Genomic DNA, 15,955 nt, shown 5'->3' with positions numbered 1-15,955 from the left:
CAATTTAAAACTTAAAAGAGTGTTCCTATGGTGCTTCCGGTCTGGGTTTTGGAAGTGTTCATATTGCATACAATTCACATTAAAAGGAGATCTACTATCTGGGTACCATGGTAATCAAACACTAGATATGACTGTTAGTTCGATTCCAGAATGCCCATCAAAACGTGATGCTGTGTGTTTAAAAAAGAAAGGAAGAAAAAGATGAGACAGATAAAGGAAAGGAAAGGGAGTCGTGGAAGGGGGCTGATATGTGAAATCAGTCAGAAAATGCCTGAGAGAAGTCAGACACTTAAAATTGACCCCTGCTAACTGGGCAAAGAGGCACCTTTTTTTAACGTGGTGATTCTCTTTATTTAGCAGGGGGAGAGTAACTGGCCCTCTCCACCCCCAGCACAGCATCCCTCCAGTGGCTGTTGCTGGTGCCTATCCTATATTTCTTTTTTAGATTGTGAGCCCTTTGGGGACAGGGATCCATCTTTATTTATTTATTTTATTTATTTGTTATGTCTCTATGTAAACCGCTTTGGAAATGTTTGTTGAAAATATTTGTTGTTGAAAAATGTTTGCTGAAATATTTGTTGTTGTTGTTGTTGTTGGAATCAGATAGATAGAGAAGGCAAGCTGGCCCTAGGGTAGCGAGCGTGAATTGTCCCCTTTGCTAAGCAGGGTCCATCCTGGTTTGCATTTGAATGGGAGACTACATGTATGAGCACTGTAAGATATTCCCCTTCAGGGATGGAGCTGCTCTGGGAAGAGCAGAAGGTCCCAAGTTCCCTCCCTGGCAGCATCTCCAAGATAGGGCTGAGAGAGACTCCTGCCTGCAACCTTGGAGAAGCCGCTGCCAGTCTGTGAAGACAATACTGAGCTAGATAGACCAATGGTTTGACTCAGATAATGGCAGCTTCCTATGAAAAGGTGAAAAGATCCTTGGTGTCTTGTCACAAAACAAACAATCATTTATTGGGGGAGGGGGGGGAAACAAGGATCTCTAGCATTAATTTCTCTTTTTACAAACACATAAACTCCAGCTTCTACTTAATTACACAACAGTTTCGTTTAACAATTTTCCCAGACATAGAAGATGGAGAATGAGCAAAATTTCCCTGATTTGTAAATAAAAGAAAATCAGACCATATAGTAACCCCCCAAATAACAACAACAACAACACTGGAATTAGCTTGACCCGACTGAAGATTAATAGTGTGGGTCAGTTTTTCTGATATAGCTCTGTGCCACATTTGCTGGTACCAAATAACAAGAGTCACATTTTTGTTTTTCCAGTGTTGTGCAATGGACAATCTGGCGGCTGTTAACATGAATACTAACAATTCCTTAGATGAGAGCTCTGAATTGACCCCTGAAAATCTATTTAATAATGCCCATTCTGGTCTCAGCTCTAACCTCTGCTGAGGAATTTTGCTCATCTCTAAGGAAACCTCTGTCCCAAAGGGCCCGCTCTTCTAGATGTTTAACAGTTTTGTCCTTAAGTAGGCTCTCCATCAATTTGTCTGGGACAGACATTCAGTTAGCCAACGTGTCATTCCCTGGATCCCTTCCTGAAAACCCGTGTCACGTTGGCTACTTTCCAGTCCTCTGAAAACAGAGTCCGACTGTTGGGACAAGTTACATGTTTTGGCTAGTGGGGTGACCCCACCACCGAGTTCTAATGCCGGTCTGGTGGTAGCAAGCATGACTTGTCCCCTTAGCTAAGCAGGGCCTGCCCTGGTTGCATATGAAAGGGAGACCAGAAGTGTGAGCACTGGAAGATCTTCCCCTCAGGGGATGGAGCCACTCTGGGAAGAGCATCTAGTTTCCCAGTTCCCTCCCTGGCAGCAGCTCCAAGACAGGGCTGAGAGAGACTCCTGCTTGCAACCTTGGAGAAGCCGCTGCCAGTCTGTGAAGACAGTACTGAGCTAGATGGACCAACGGTCTGACTCAGTAAATGGCAGCTTCCTTTGTTCCTAAGAACTTCTCACCACCCACTTTGCACACACCAGGGACCAGGCGTCACGAAAAATAAATAGAAATCAAATAAATCAAATAAATATGCCCCCTTTCACTCGAGTGACCCAAGCACAGTATCCGTTTCTCCCTCCCCCGGGTTATTCCGGCCATTTTTTCCTGCCCCTTCCCCAGTTTTGCTGCACCCTTTAGGGGAAGGGCTCGTTGGAATGGCACACAGGCCCCTCATCTTTTTGGAAAGGGCTCCAGGGAGTCTTCCTTCTGCCTTGCCTGCCTCTGTCGGGTTGCCAGCCATTGTGTCTGGATGACTTTTTCCCTGAGTCATTTTTCAACATTTCTCTTTTGTTTTGCTCCCAGTCAAAACATGAGGGTTGGGCAGGGTGGGGATGCGGAACCAAAAACAGGATTGCAAAAGAGAGGATTTCTCATCTGGGCCCCAGGAAACATTTTAGCAGGGCTTCTCAAACTTGGGTCCCAGTTCCTGTTGGACTGCGGCTCCCATCATCCCAATCACAGTCGCAGGGCACGATGGGAGCTGTCAATGCGGCAGTGTGGCAGGGAATTCCATCGATTAATTCTGCACTGTGTGAGGAAATCCTTCCTTTGGTTGGTCTGAATGAAAGAGAGGACACACGGCAGGCCCTTTCTGCTTCAGAATCTCTCCTTTTGTGTTGGAATGAGCCGCACACTTCCACGCGTCTCGGCTGAGGGCCGGGCCGTTCCGTCCCCTCTCCCTCTCCCCTCTCCGCCTTCTCCGCCTTCCTTCTCCTCCAGACATCATTAATGCAAACCAAATGCTCTCCTCGGCTGCTGCCGCTGCCATCCTGGAAGAGTTGCGTGTGTGGTCTCTTCCCCTCTGTCTGACCAGAGACGGAGCAAAGTGCACGGAGCGCTATTCCAGGCCCGCCTCGTCGATTGTGAAATGAGCACCTTGAGCCACGTCTGGAAGACACACATGGGCGAAGGCCCGGCAAACTGGGTCACTTCTCCCTCCCTGGCCCGATGCACGGAGCCTTCGCCCAGCTGCAGAACTGCCGGGACCTCCCTTGCCATGAAATGGATGGAGGTGGAAGGAGGCCTCTGTACCCAAAGTGATGGCCATTTGGCACATGGGAAGCTGCCTTTTACTGAGCGACCAGGCTCAAACTATCATACTTTGGGCACATTCTGCGAAGACCCGGCTCCCTTGAGAAGTCCATCATGCTGGGGAAAGTGGAAGGCAAGAGAAGAAGAGGACGACCAGCAAGCAAGGTGGACGGACTTGATGACGACAGCCATGAATGCACCACAGAGAGGCCTTCAAGGCCAAGTTGAAGACAGACTATCCTGGAGAAAATCTATCTATGGGGTCACTAAGAATCGACACTGACTTGACGGCAATCAATCAATCAATCAATCAATCAATCAATCAATCAATCCCTGCCCCAAACTCACTTCTCTGGGCCATTTACAAGAAAACGACACAGATTTAAAACAAAGTTAAAACATCCAAACAATTTAAAACAATGATAGAGTCTATGTGTCTAAGTAAAAGCCTAGATGAATAAAGACGTCTTAACAGACCTTTTGAAAACGGTCAGAGATGGAGAGGCTCTTATTTCGGAAGGGGGGGGCGGCAAATTCCAGAGCACCTAGTGGGAGCTGCAGATGGACCTCCCCAGATCATCTCTATAGGCGGTGGGGCTCATAACGGAGAAGGCGTTTCTATTTCTGAAGAAGCATCCCTATGGACATTGCGGTCACTGTACCCTGTGAATATACCCAAGCGAGGAGAGCTGGTCTGGTGGTAGCAAGGATGACTTGTCCCCTTAGCTAAGCAGGGTCCGCCCTGGTTGCATTTGAAAAGGAGACTAGAAGTGTGAGCTTTGGAAGAGATTCCCTTCAGGGGATGGAGCCACTCCGGGAAGAGCATCTAGGTTCCAAGTTCCCTCCCAGGCAGCATCTCCAAGATACGGCTGAGAGAGACTCCTGCCTGCAACCTTGGAGAAGCCGCTGCCAGTCTGTGAAGACAATACTGAGCTAGATAGACCAATGGTCTGACTCGGTATATGGCAGCTTCCTATGTTCCTATGTCTCTTTGGCCGTCTTTTCAACAATGCGTGTGTGAGATCCACATGGGACCTGTTCTCAGGACCTGAAACAGGGTCAGAGAAGTGTCCAGCCAGGGTAGCAGAACAGAGCATGCTCCCAATCGGTGGCCATGTGTTTGCAAAGATCAAGATAGGAGAAGGGGAGAGTAATCGTATGAGAGCGGGGACCTGTGTAGGGTGGCTTTTGGCCCACCCTTGATAAAATGCTGGGGGCAGAATGTGTGTTGGCCATGCCCATCCTATCCAGCCCCCACACTCTCCCTCTCCTCTCTTCCTACCTTGAACTTGGGGTTCAGAGAACACCCGACAGGCACTCCCCTGAACTTGTTTCCAGTTGTGAGAAGAGCTCTGTGCTCTAGCAAATCTGGCGGTGGCTTGATTTGCTGAAGAATTGGCTGGTGATCTACAATGATGATGATGATGATGATGAGTTCTTATGTACCGCTTTTCAACAAAAGTCCCCAAAGCAGTTTACACAGAGAATGTATAATATAATATAATATAATATAATATAATATAATATAATATAATATAATATAATATAATATAAATTAGATGGCTGTGTGTCCCAAAGGGGCTCACAATCTAAAAGGGCTCACATAAGATCAGCACCAGCAACAGACACTGGAGGGATGATGTACTGGGGATGGACAGGGCCGGCTGCTCTCCCCCTGCTCAAAACAAGAGAATCATCACTTTTAAAAGGTGCCTCTTTGCTCAGTTAGCAGGGGATCTGCAGCATGAGATCTGATTTTGTCTTTTTGTCTTTTTTTTCCAAGCCACCGCTGCTGCCACCACTACACACACACACACACACACACACACACACACACACACACACAACCCCTGTCTGTAATAGTCTGGGTGAAGCTGCCTAAATCCCTTCCAGATGTGAAGCGGTTACGTGATACCCATAAAGGGGGAGACGGCTCCCCCTCCCCACCTTTCAGACGTACTGTCAGGATGGCGTGTGGCTCGATTCCCCCCCACTCCCCCACTTTGGTTTCAACCTGAGTGCTGCACACTTGCGATAGCCTGAGGGACTCATCGCCACCGCCGGAGTTCTGTTTGGATGAAAGCTTCATGCTCACACTGTTATCCGATTAGAAGGGTGTCGTATAACGGCGTGGGAGGATGGACTGGGGAACTTCCCTTAATGATTGGCCAAGTATCTGCATGGCTGTGTGTTTGCCACCTGCTGTCCCCGACTGATGATGTGGGGTGAGACGTGCTGGTTATGACCGCCGGCTAAATACAAACAGGCTTAGCTGCCGGGGGGCAGGGAGGGACATGACTTCTCGCCCCCACAGGTGTGGCAAGGTGTGCCAGATTGCGGGCATGCACGCCACAGAGAATGTGAAGCCTGTGGGTCCATATTTAGCAGGGAGATGGCCCATGAAGAGATGGCCATATTTGGCAGGGAGTGGAGAGCTGGTCTGGTGGGAGCAAGCATGACTTGTCCCTTTAGCTAAGCAGGGTCGGCCCTGGTTGCATATGAATGGGGGACTAGAAGTGTGAGCACTGTAAGATATTCCCCTCAGGGGATGGAGCCGCTCTGGGAAGAGCGTCTAGGTCCCAAGTTCCCTCCCTGGCAGCATCTCCAAGACAGGACTGAAGAGAGACTCCTGCCTGCAACCTTGGAGAAGCTGCTGCCAGTCTGGGTAGACCATACTGAGCGAGATGGACCAATGGTGAAGGCAGCTCCCGATGGTCCTCCCCAGCCACCGTTTTGGAGAACTGGTCTTGTGTTAGTGATGGACATGAATGGTCTTGTTAGCTAAGTTGGGTCTGCCCTGCTTTGTATTTGGGTGGATTGTGTGGGAGGTCTGGATATTTTAACTCAGAATATTCAGGCATATGATGGATATTTAATCCAGTCACATATAAAGGCCTTTCACACGACCATCTGTGGGTGGGTTGGAGGGTAGGAGAACTCCTACAGCAGCTGATCAGAACCTCTGTTTGGGTCAGCAAATCCAGGAAACACACTTAACCAGGCCTAGCGTCCGTCGCTGAAATCAGCAGCAGGAAGCATGCAAACTCCTCCAAAGGCCTTGAAGGCCTTCCCAGCATGCTTTGCATTGCCAGTATCCTGGAAAGTCTAATGACATCAGCAGCTGTCCTCTGATTGGCCAGAGGCAGACCCAGACCTGCTGAAGCAGCGGCACTACAGAATCATAGAGTGTGCTTTGCAGAGTGGCGCAGCTATGGATGGCACCCCTTCTAGCCACAGATCTCTATTGTTTCCAGGCCTGCTGGATCCTGGTGGCTGCTAGAAAAGGTAAATGGATCCATATGACCAGAAAATCAAGGTAGGTGAGCTCCCCTCCCCTCCTACCTTGGTTAATTCCAGGATTAAAAAAGCAAGGCAACCTTGTTTTGAGACCCTTGGGTTGGAAGCCCTCTCTAACATGGATTCCCAGATGTTGCTGACTACAACCCCCAGAATCCCCAGCCAAAGGCCACTTCAGCTGGGGATGCTGGGAGTTGTAGTCAACAACATCTGGGAATCCCTGTTAGAGGGAACAGTGTTTGGAGGGATTTTTGTGAGTTCACATGATCATGAGAACCAGGGTAGGATGCCTCCTACCCTGATGTTGATGATTGTGTGAATAGGCATAGAATGTACTTTGTACACCACACCTTAACAATACAGTCAGTATTGGGCCTTTATAATGCAAAGTTGCCTTGTGTTATCATATGCATTTTGTGTGGCCCTATGGGTCCTGCTGTGGAAAAAGCAGGGTATCAGTTTTGCAACTTGTTTTATTTTTATTTTGTTTGCGGCGCCATGCAATTTTATTGATCTATCTATCTATCTATCTATCTATCTATCTATCTATCTATAATTCTCTTAGAAGTACCTGTCACTAATCCCATGCATGGCAGTTCTTGTGAGAGTTTGTGAGTGAGGGGAGGGGGAGAGGAAAGCGACAGCAGTGGGGAACATAAGGCCAACAGACAGCCCAGCGAATGGGCGGGCAGGCAGGCGGGTGGGTGGGTGGGAGAGAAAACGGCGGCGGCAGTGTGGGAGGAGAAAGTGGCGACAGCAGGGGGAAGAAAAATTGGCAGGGGAGGGAGGGGAAGAGAAAGTGGCGGCAGCAGGGGGAAGAAAAATTGGCAGGGGAGGGAGGGGAAGAGAAAGTGGCGGCAGCAGGGGGAAGAAAAATTGGCAGGGGAGGGAGGGGAAGAGAAAGTGGCGGCAGCAGGGGGAAGAAAAATTGGCAGGGGAGGGTGGGGAAGAGAAAGTGGCGGCAGCAGGGGGAAGAAAAATCGGCAGGGGAGGGAGGGGAAGAGAAAGTGGCGGCAGCAGGGGGAAGAAAAATCGGCAGGGGAGGGAGGGGAAGAGAAAGTGGCGACAGCAGGGGGGAGAAAAATCGGCAGGGGAGGGAGGGGAAGAGAAAGTGGCGGCAGCAGGGGGAAGAAAAATCGGCAGGGGAGGGAGGGGAAGAGAAAGTGGCGGCAGCAGGGGGAAGAAAAATCGGCAGGGGAGGGAGGGGAAGAGAAAGTGGCGGCAGCAGGGGGAAGAAAAATCGGTGTGTGTGTGTGGTGGGGAGAAAGCGGCAGGCAGTCGGAAAAGTGGCTGGCCAGGAGGCCGGCCATTGAGAAAAAAACATTGGAGGGGGGAAGAGGGAAGAGGAGGGGAGAGGGCTGAGAACGAGGGGCTGAGAACTAGAGGAGCAGATGCTCTGTTCTCAGGCCAGCTCATTCTATGCCGTTTTATGTGTTCTTTCATTGTATTTTTACATTTCTATGTTGAGCCCGCAGCAGTGGAGATAGCCACGCTTATCCTCACAACAACCCTTTGAGGTAGGTTAGGCTGAGAGAGAAATGACTGGCCCAGCGTCACCCCGCGAGCTTCATGGCCGAATGGGGATTTGAACTCTGGTCTCCCTGGCCCGAGTCCAGCTCTCTAACCACTACACCCTGCTGCCGATTAGTCATGATCATGGTCGTGATAAATGGACGGTGTCTCATTGCCTGCCTGCCCCTCCTCCGGTTATGTCTGCACAGAGTCTTGAGGGCCGAAATGCGAAGGCTGCGTCAGCTCCCCACCTTTAATCTTGCTGTAAGCCACACATTTCCAAACCGCCCCCCCCTTTCCTGCTCTTTCTTTTTTGGCCTCTGCTGAAACGCCAATCCTTTTTGCAGCCCTGAACCCTCTAAGTAATATCGCAGCTCTGGAGAATAAGGCAGTATATGAAGTACACAGGGAACTATAAAGCCGCTTTAAAAGGGGCAATAAGAGTGTTAGGTTTCAGATCGTCTTACCGAAGAGGAGAATAACAGAGAGGCAGGAAATTTCAGTAGCAGACCCGAGGAAGGTCACCCGTCTCAGACAGCACCTTAGACAAAAACATCTCCTCTTATGAAAACAGCCAGGGTTGCTGGCAACCAATCAAAAGTCTCTCGCAGGGAAAGCTCCCGGCCGTGCTGAAAGGTGAGAAGAGGCTGTTTTGTCTACGTTCCCGGGCGATGTTTGGAATTATTCTTCGGCATTACTCAGCCAGGAAGGTTTGGCCAGTAGAGGTGCCCAATTCCGCTACAATGATCTTGCTCAAAGCCGGAGGCTGCGTCTGGGGCCGTGAGGCTGGGGCTAATTTCGAAGCGTCTCTGAATTGCAGGATCAACGTTATTAGGGCGGCGTGTCGCATCGATCCGATAACCGAGTCCGAGGCAACACGAGCCTCATCAACACGAGCCTCAGACGGATTCCAGTGACAAATGTATCGGATGGTCTCCCAACACTGGAGACAATGCCGAATCGTATAGGTATCGTGTTGAATATTCGGCTTGCCCACATGACTACTAGCAGGGAAGGATAAGGACCCAACTTGGGTAGGGGAGCTGGGCACAATCCCAATTTTCAGTCACATGCTTGCAAATATTAAAGCAGGAGGCAGGGAGAGTGATCGTGTGAGAGGCGGCAGCTGGGTAGGACGAGCCCTACCCAGATTCTGTCCCCAGCACTTTACCGAGCATTTCATTGAGCGGGGGGAGAGCAACTGGCCCTATCCATCCCCAGCAACAGCATCTCTCCGGTGGCCGTTGCTGGGGTCTGTCTTATATATATATTTGTTTAGATTGTAAGGTCTTTGGGGGACAGGGAGCCATATTTATTTATTTATTTATTTATTTATTTATTTATTTATTTATTTATTTATATCGATGTAAACTGCGTTGGGGACCTTTGTTGGAAAGCAGTATATAAGATATTCATCATGTTGGTATTCGTAGGGCAAAAAGCCACCTGACGACCCAGCTCCTGCCTCGTACACGATCGCTCTCCCCATGTTTGATGCTTGCCAGCCCACTTCCAAAAAGCCGGAGTGGATCTGCCTCTCCCACCCAGGTGCAGAGGTGCTCTTATCCCGGGACTTCAGGGCCGAGGTCCAGGGCCTCCATAGCTCCTGGGGGCCCCCAAATCCTCTTCAGTCTGTCCCGGGCGGTGTGGTCGCCTGGCCGAGCATGACGATGCTGAATTTGCTGGGGGGACAGGGGGCTCCGAAGGCCGTTAGGTCCAGGCTCCAAATTACCTACACGCACCACCTAATGGCGCAACGGGGAAGTGACTTGACTCGCAAGCCAGAGGTTGCCGGTTCGAACGCCTGCTGCCCTGTTCCCCAGACTATGGGAAACACCTCTATTGGGCAGCCGCGATATAGGAAGATGCTGAAAGGCATCATCATCTCATCCTGCTTGGGAGATGGCCATGGTAGACCCCTCCTGTATTCTGCCAAAGACAACCACAGGGCTCTGTGGTCGCCAGACATAGACACCGACTCAACGGCACACCTTTACCTTTATCTTTACCTTTACCTCCTATCAGATCGTGTGCAGGGAGAAGCTTACTTTTTAATGCCGACCTGGCTTCCGTTAAGAAAGGAGCCACCCTCCAGGACGCCACAGTGGCAGTATTCCAAATAGCCACGCTTGGTTTCCTGGACACACCCTATAATGCAACCTGGTGCATTATGGTGGAGGGGAGGGTGTATGGCTGCACCCTGAAACTATAGGGCATGGCCACCCCACTCCGTCCCCCAGTAATGCACCAGGAAAAAGGATGCCATGTCATTATGTTGCTGCCTTTCCTGGTGCATTCTGGGGCAATACCAGGAAGGGGAAGATTTCAAGTGCCAGCGTGGTGTAGTGGTTAGAGTGCTGGACTAGGACCGGGGAGACCCGAGTTCAAATCTCCATTCAGCCATGAGACTTGCTGGGTGACTCTGGGCCAGTCACTTCTCTCTCCGCATAGCCTACTTCACAGGGTTGTTGTGAAGGGAAACTTAAGTATGTAGTACACCGCTCTGGGCTCCTTGGATGTTAATGTTAATAATAATAATAATAATAATAATAATAAAAAAGTGGTTGTCCAGAAAGCAGCTGCTTTCTTACAGAGACTGGGGAGGAGAGCTGGTCTTGTGGTAGCAAGAACACCTTTGCTAAGCATATGCTAACCCTGTTTGCATATGAGTGGGAGACTAGTGTGTGAGCACTTTAAGATATTTCCCTCAGGGGATGGTGCATCTCCAAGGTCCCTTGCTGGCAGCATCTGCACCCTAGTGCTGAGAGAGATTCCTGCCTGCAACCTTGGAGAAGCTGCTGCCAGTCTGTGAAGACAATACTGAGCTAGGTGGACCAAGGGTCTGACTCAGGATATGGCAGCTTCCTAGGTTCCTCGAAAGGTTGGTCTCCCCCCCTCACTTCCTGAAGCATTGAGCTGATGCTGATTATTGGCTGGATTATTGTCACCCCGGCGTTGTTAACATGATGAGAAAATGGCCAGGAGTGGGATCACGCCAACAATTCAGCCCCTGCACACAACCCTCCTGTTTGTGTTGAGGGTTGTGACGCGGGCCTTGATCCTGCAGATGTGTAGAAGATGGCATTGCCCACCACATGTCGTTTCTGGACAATGCCAGATTTAGTCACAAGCGAAATAAGCTAGAGCTTAGGGCCTCATATTATGAGGGATCTCTGAACACAAAAATATGACGAAATCCCAAGTTTTACATAGCTGGTTAAAAATAAAGGAGAAAGGAGGAAGACTCCAGGCATTATCGTTCTGACAAAATATATGGCTACCTAGTTATTTATCATACCGAGTTTATCAATCCGTGCAGAAATAACTGTGAGTTATATTGAGATTTCATTAGACCAGGGCCCGGTTTTCCGAATGTCTGCTCCTGGATCAGAAATCTGACCTAGGATAAGTTTGATTCTGGGATCTCATGATCTCACGGTCATGGGATCCCATGATCAGTTTTGACCCAATCTCAGTTTTTCAATGCACTTTTTCTTACAAGATCCCATTATGTTGCGGGGTAATAGGAACATAGGGAGCTGCTTTATACCAAGTCCACCCTTGGTCCATCTAGCTCAGTATTGTCTACACAGACTGGCAGCGGCTTCACCAAGGTTGCAGGCAGGAGTCTCTCTCAGCCCTATCTTGGAGATGACATCTGGGACCTTCTGCATGCAACAACAACAACAACAAATATTTATATACTGCTTTTCAACAAAGGTTTCCAAAGCGGTTTACATAGAGAAATAGTAAGTAAGTAAGATGGCTCCCTGTCCGCAAAAGGCTAACAATCTAAAAAGAAGCACAAGATAGACACCAGCAACAATCACTGGAGGTCCTGTGCTGGGGGTGGACAGGGCCAGTTACTTTCCTTCTGCTAAATAAAGAGAATCACCACGTTAAAAAGGTACCTCTTTGCCCAGTTAGCAGGGGTCATGCAGGTGCTTTTCCCAGAGCGGCCCAATCCCGTTCCGCATGTGTAATATCTATAAGAGTGTGAATTGTCCTTTTGATAAGCAGGGTCTGCCCTGGTTTGCTTTTGAATGGGAGAATGAGCGCTGTAAGATATTCCCCTCAGGGGATGGGGCTGCTCTGGGAAGAGCACTTGTAGGCTTGCATGCAGAAGGTTCCCGGTTCCCTCCCTGGCAGGATCTCAAAGATAGGGCTGAGAGAGACCCCTGCCTGCAACCTTGGAGAAGCCGCTGCCAGTCTGGGTAGACAATCCTGAGCTAGATGGGCCAATGGTCTGACTCAATAGAAGGTAGCTTCCTATGTTCCGACGTCAAACTGCTCCAATTAACTGACATTGCACCTGGATTGCCCTGAACCAAGATAGCCAGGATTGCCCTGAAATCCTGCGTTCACACAATCAGCTCCATGGAGCTCACGAATCCTGATTCACCTTCCAACCAGAATCCTTGGGATTGTGTGAACTCAGCCTTGGTCTAGATGCTGTCCCTTGTGCGGAGGCAACGTGGCAGGGTGTCCTTCTCTAGCCTGGAGTTTTCTCCTTGCTCACGGAGGCAGGCTGTCATTATGCAACCCTCTCACCGGATGAAGCCGCAATCTTGCTCTCCTGCTTTGTTTACTCAGCTGTTACCTTGCCTGGGCTCTCTCTTCTGTTTTCTTGGCGCTGGCCGAGCTTTCTAAATAAACAAGGGGGTACAGCTAAAAATCCCCTGGAGTCACTCAAGCTCCTTTGCAGCCTTAACAAACAGGCTCAGGCTGGTGACGGCTTCCAAATCGACAGCCCTTTTGAATGCAGGAAAGATAAACGCGGGGGCCATTTCTGAGCGGCACAAGAGCCTTGTGGAGTCAGGGAGGTGCCGAGATCTGAGCTGTGGGGGATTTGAACCTGGGTCTCCCAAGGCTGAGTCTGACGCGGTATTCTCTACACCACTCTAGGAGGTCGTTGTCACGACCGGAGTTGCTGCGGTTAAAGATGGGGCAGGGGTGGATTAAGCTTTTTGCCGCCCATAGGCCAAAAGGCTGTTGCTGCCCTTTTACCTTAAACAACAAAGGTTTGCCTTCTAAAAAAATTAAATTGAAAGGGGGGGTGGTGACTTTCTCCTCGCCAACTCCACCTTTGCTGCAGCCACCGCTGCCCACAGAGAGGGGCAAATTTGAGGAGGGGAAAAATTTGTGCTCCTCACACTTTGCCGCCATAGGCAAATGCCTCCTCTGCCTCTTGGTTAAGCCGCCCCTGCCTACCTGCTGTTCCTCATGTGATCGGAGTCTGGAAGGGCTCTACCACCTGTGCACCCAGACGGCAGTGAGCGGGATGTGGCGGAAGAAAGCCGGGCGGCCAGATATCCCACAATGCACCACGTGAATAGTGTGGTGCGTTCAGATTCCCCCCCCGGCCTCTACGGGCGTCAGCTCAAACACCCACGAAACCAGGTAGGAGGAGTCTGCCTGTCCCCCTACCTTAATTTTAGCCCGGGTTTAAAAGCAGCGTGCTGGGATTTTGAGTGATCCTGGCACTGCACGCGACCAGCCCTTCCAGGGGTAGCCCTGACCTATCCCTTTAGGGCGGGTCGTGTGAACGGCCTCTAGATCTAGATATCTTCACAACCACGAGGACTAGAAACTTCTTTTCTTAAAAAACAAACAGAGCGGAGCTTCTCAGATCTCAACCCTGCACCCAATATAAACTTCGGTCGCTTTTTGCACCTCTGCAGATTTCCGGCCTCTCCAAAATACTGCCTTTCCCAGGCGCTGATCAGACAGCCAATGCACGTCTTCGTTTCACGTCTGTGTTGAACGGTGCCGTGCCTAATGCTGAGGTGGTTTAAACTGGAGCAGAAGCCTGTCTTGATGGACGGCTCTGGTGCAAATGGGTGACAAGGCAGACTAGGCTTAACGCAGGCCTTTGGTGAGCAGCCGCGGACATCCATCCTTCACTAATTGTGCCTGACGTCGGGATCTGGCTCGCTTCCCAGGCGACATAAATAAACCGTCCTCTTCCACAACACTAGTAGTCTGTCGGAGCTAGGATGCTGCATGCTTTGGGGCCTTTCAAGAGCGCGGTTGTTTGCTAAAATTTCCATGAGCGTGCCGTGCTGACGAGGCCCTGGGTGAGCCCACCTGTTGAATGTTTGCGGCGAGCAGGTGAGAGGGCACAAAGCAGCCTGTGTTAGATGCAGGACGCCCGACAACAGAAGGTCTGGGTGAGACGATTGTCTCTTTAAAGCCACCCACCTGTTTATGCAGCACTTAGCTCCAAAAGGGGGGGGGGTGCGGCGTGAAATTTGCCTGGAAATCACCCCTTTTGAATGGGACAGAGTTTTGTCGTCTGGTTTGAGATGGAGTGAGTGTCCGGGGGTTGGGGGTCGATCCGCAGGAAAAGAGCCTTCCATGGCACGTGGCATGATGCCGCCTCTGATGTGGAATGACATTGCCAATGGCACGTCAAGAAATCTCAAGGGGTTAACACACAATCCATCGGATTGGGTTACTTGATAACAGCCCTGAGAGCAAGTGAAGGCGCCGGAGAGAGGGCAAGTGAAGGCAAGTGAAGGCGAACCAGCAAAGGCATGCAGAAAATCAGTTTTGCCGAAAACGGGCAAAAATGAGAGGCGTTTTTGGAAGCGGCAAAAAGGTTTGTAAAATCCCCACAATGGAGGAGAACTGGTCTTGTGGTAGCAAGCATGGACTGTCCCCTTTGCTAAGCAGGATCCTCCCTGGTTTGCATTTGAATGGGGGACTACATGTGTGAGCACTGGAAGATATTCCCCTCAGTAGGGGATGGAGCTGCTCTGGGAAGATCGGAAGGTTCCACGTCCCTTCCCTGGCAGCATCTCCAAGAGAGGGCTGAGAGAGATTCTTGCCTGCAACCTTGGAGAAGCCGCTACCAGTCTGTGTAGACCAGGGATTCTCAATGTTGGGTCCCCAGATGTTATTGGACTTCAACTCCCATAATCCCCAGCCCCAGTGGCCTTTGGTTGGGGATTATGGGAGTTGAAGTCCAATAACATCTGGGGACCCAACATTGAGAATCCCTGGTGTAGACAATCCTGAGCTAGATGGACCAAGGGTCTGACTCAGTATATGGCAGCTTCCTGTGTTCCCATGTTCCTAAAGCTAATAGTGGCTCAACCCTGGCTTTTTGTGTTATCAATTTATTACCTAGAGAGGCCCAAAGATGTAAAAACCTAACCAGCGGAATGCAGCTTTATTAAGCTGGTTTCCCCATAAGCCAGGGGTTCTCAAACGTGGACCTCCAGATGTTGTTGGACTACAACTCCCATCATGCCCAGCCACAATAGCCTTTGGGATGGGAGTTGTAGTCCAACCTCTGGGGACCTGGAGTTTGAGAACTCTTGCCAGGAGCAATGTCAGAAACACTGAACTGGTTTTCTGCCTCCCCTCTCTGTATTTAAAAGGAATTCTCCTTGTGATCAATGCTGTCTCCTTCTGTGGCTCCCAAATCCGCCCTCTTCCAAGCAGCTATCTTGTCTCGTGCTGGGTTTGCCTTATTTAGGCAGCAAAGCTCTGCCTGGTTTCCTCCGCGGGGAACTTCCCTCCACTGCAGAAACATTTGAGAAATGTCTCTGGTGTCTTTCGGATTCCAGCGTGCTTTGAGTTGCCGGCAGCAATGACGTTCATCACAATCTTGCTTTCATCCCTCTATACATAATTAACACGTTTATTGGGGCACATAAATAAATTAGGAAAGAACAACGCAAACGTGGGTATGTCTCTGGCTTTACAAACAGAAAGAAAAATCCTGGCAGTTGACTGATGTGGGTTTTTGGACAAGTGGTGAAACCGATGGACCTATCCTAAGGATAAAGGCCAAGAGAAAACTTGATAATTCTAAACTGGGTTGATGGCGTGCCTAGCCAGGGCAACTCCCAGAATCCCCAGCTGCAGTAGCCTTTGGCTGGGGATTATGGGAGTTGTGGTCAACAACATCTGGGAATCTCTCTTACTCTGGTGACCACCCCACGTTCTGCCCCCAGCATTTTATCGAGGGTGGATGGAAAGCCATCTTACCTGGCTTCCACATGATCACTCTCCTCTCCTCACTGTATCTTAAGAAGGATGTTGTCGAATTGGGAAATTATATAGGAACGTCTTTTTCACACAGCCTATG

General features: G+C 50.0%; 1 protein-coding gene across 4 annotated transcripts in view; it reads left to right on the top strand.

Annotated features, from left to right (window-relative positions):
- The window catches only part of ADAMTSL2 (ADAMTS like 2), a 137,806-nt gene that overhangs the window by 27,323 nt on the left and 94,528 nt on the right, over window positions 1-15,955 (top strand). The gene's annotated exons all lie outside the window — the stretch shown is intronic.

This window comes from Hemicordylus capensis, chromosome 17 (assembly GCF_027244095.1).
Source record: "Hemicordylus capensis ecotype Gifberg chromosome 17, rHemCap1.1.pri, whole genome shotgun sequence".
NCBI classification, from domain to species: Eukaryota; Metazoa; Chordata; class Lepidosauria; order Squamata; family Cordylidae; genus Hemicordylus; species Hemicordylus capensis.
Note: the sequence above shows the minus strand (reverse complement) of the source record. Positions and strands in the feature narration are given on the sequence as shown.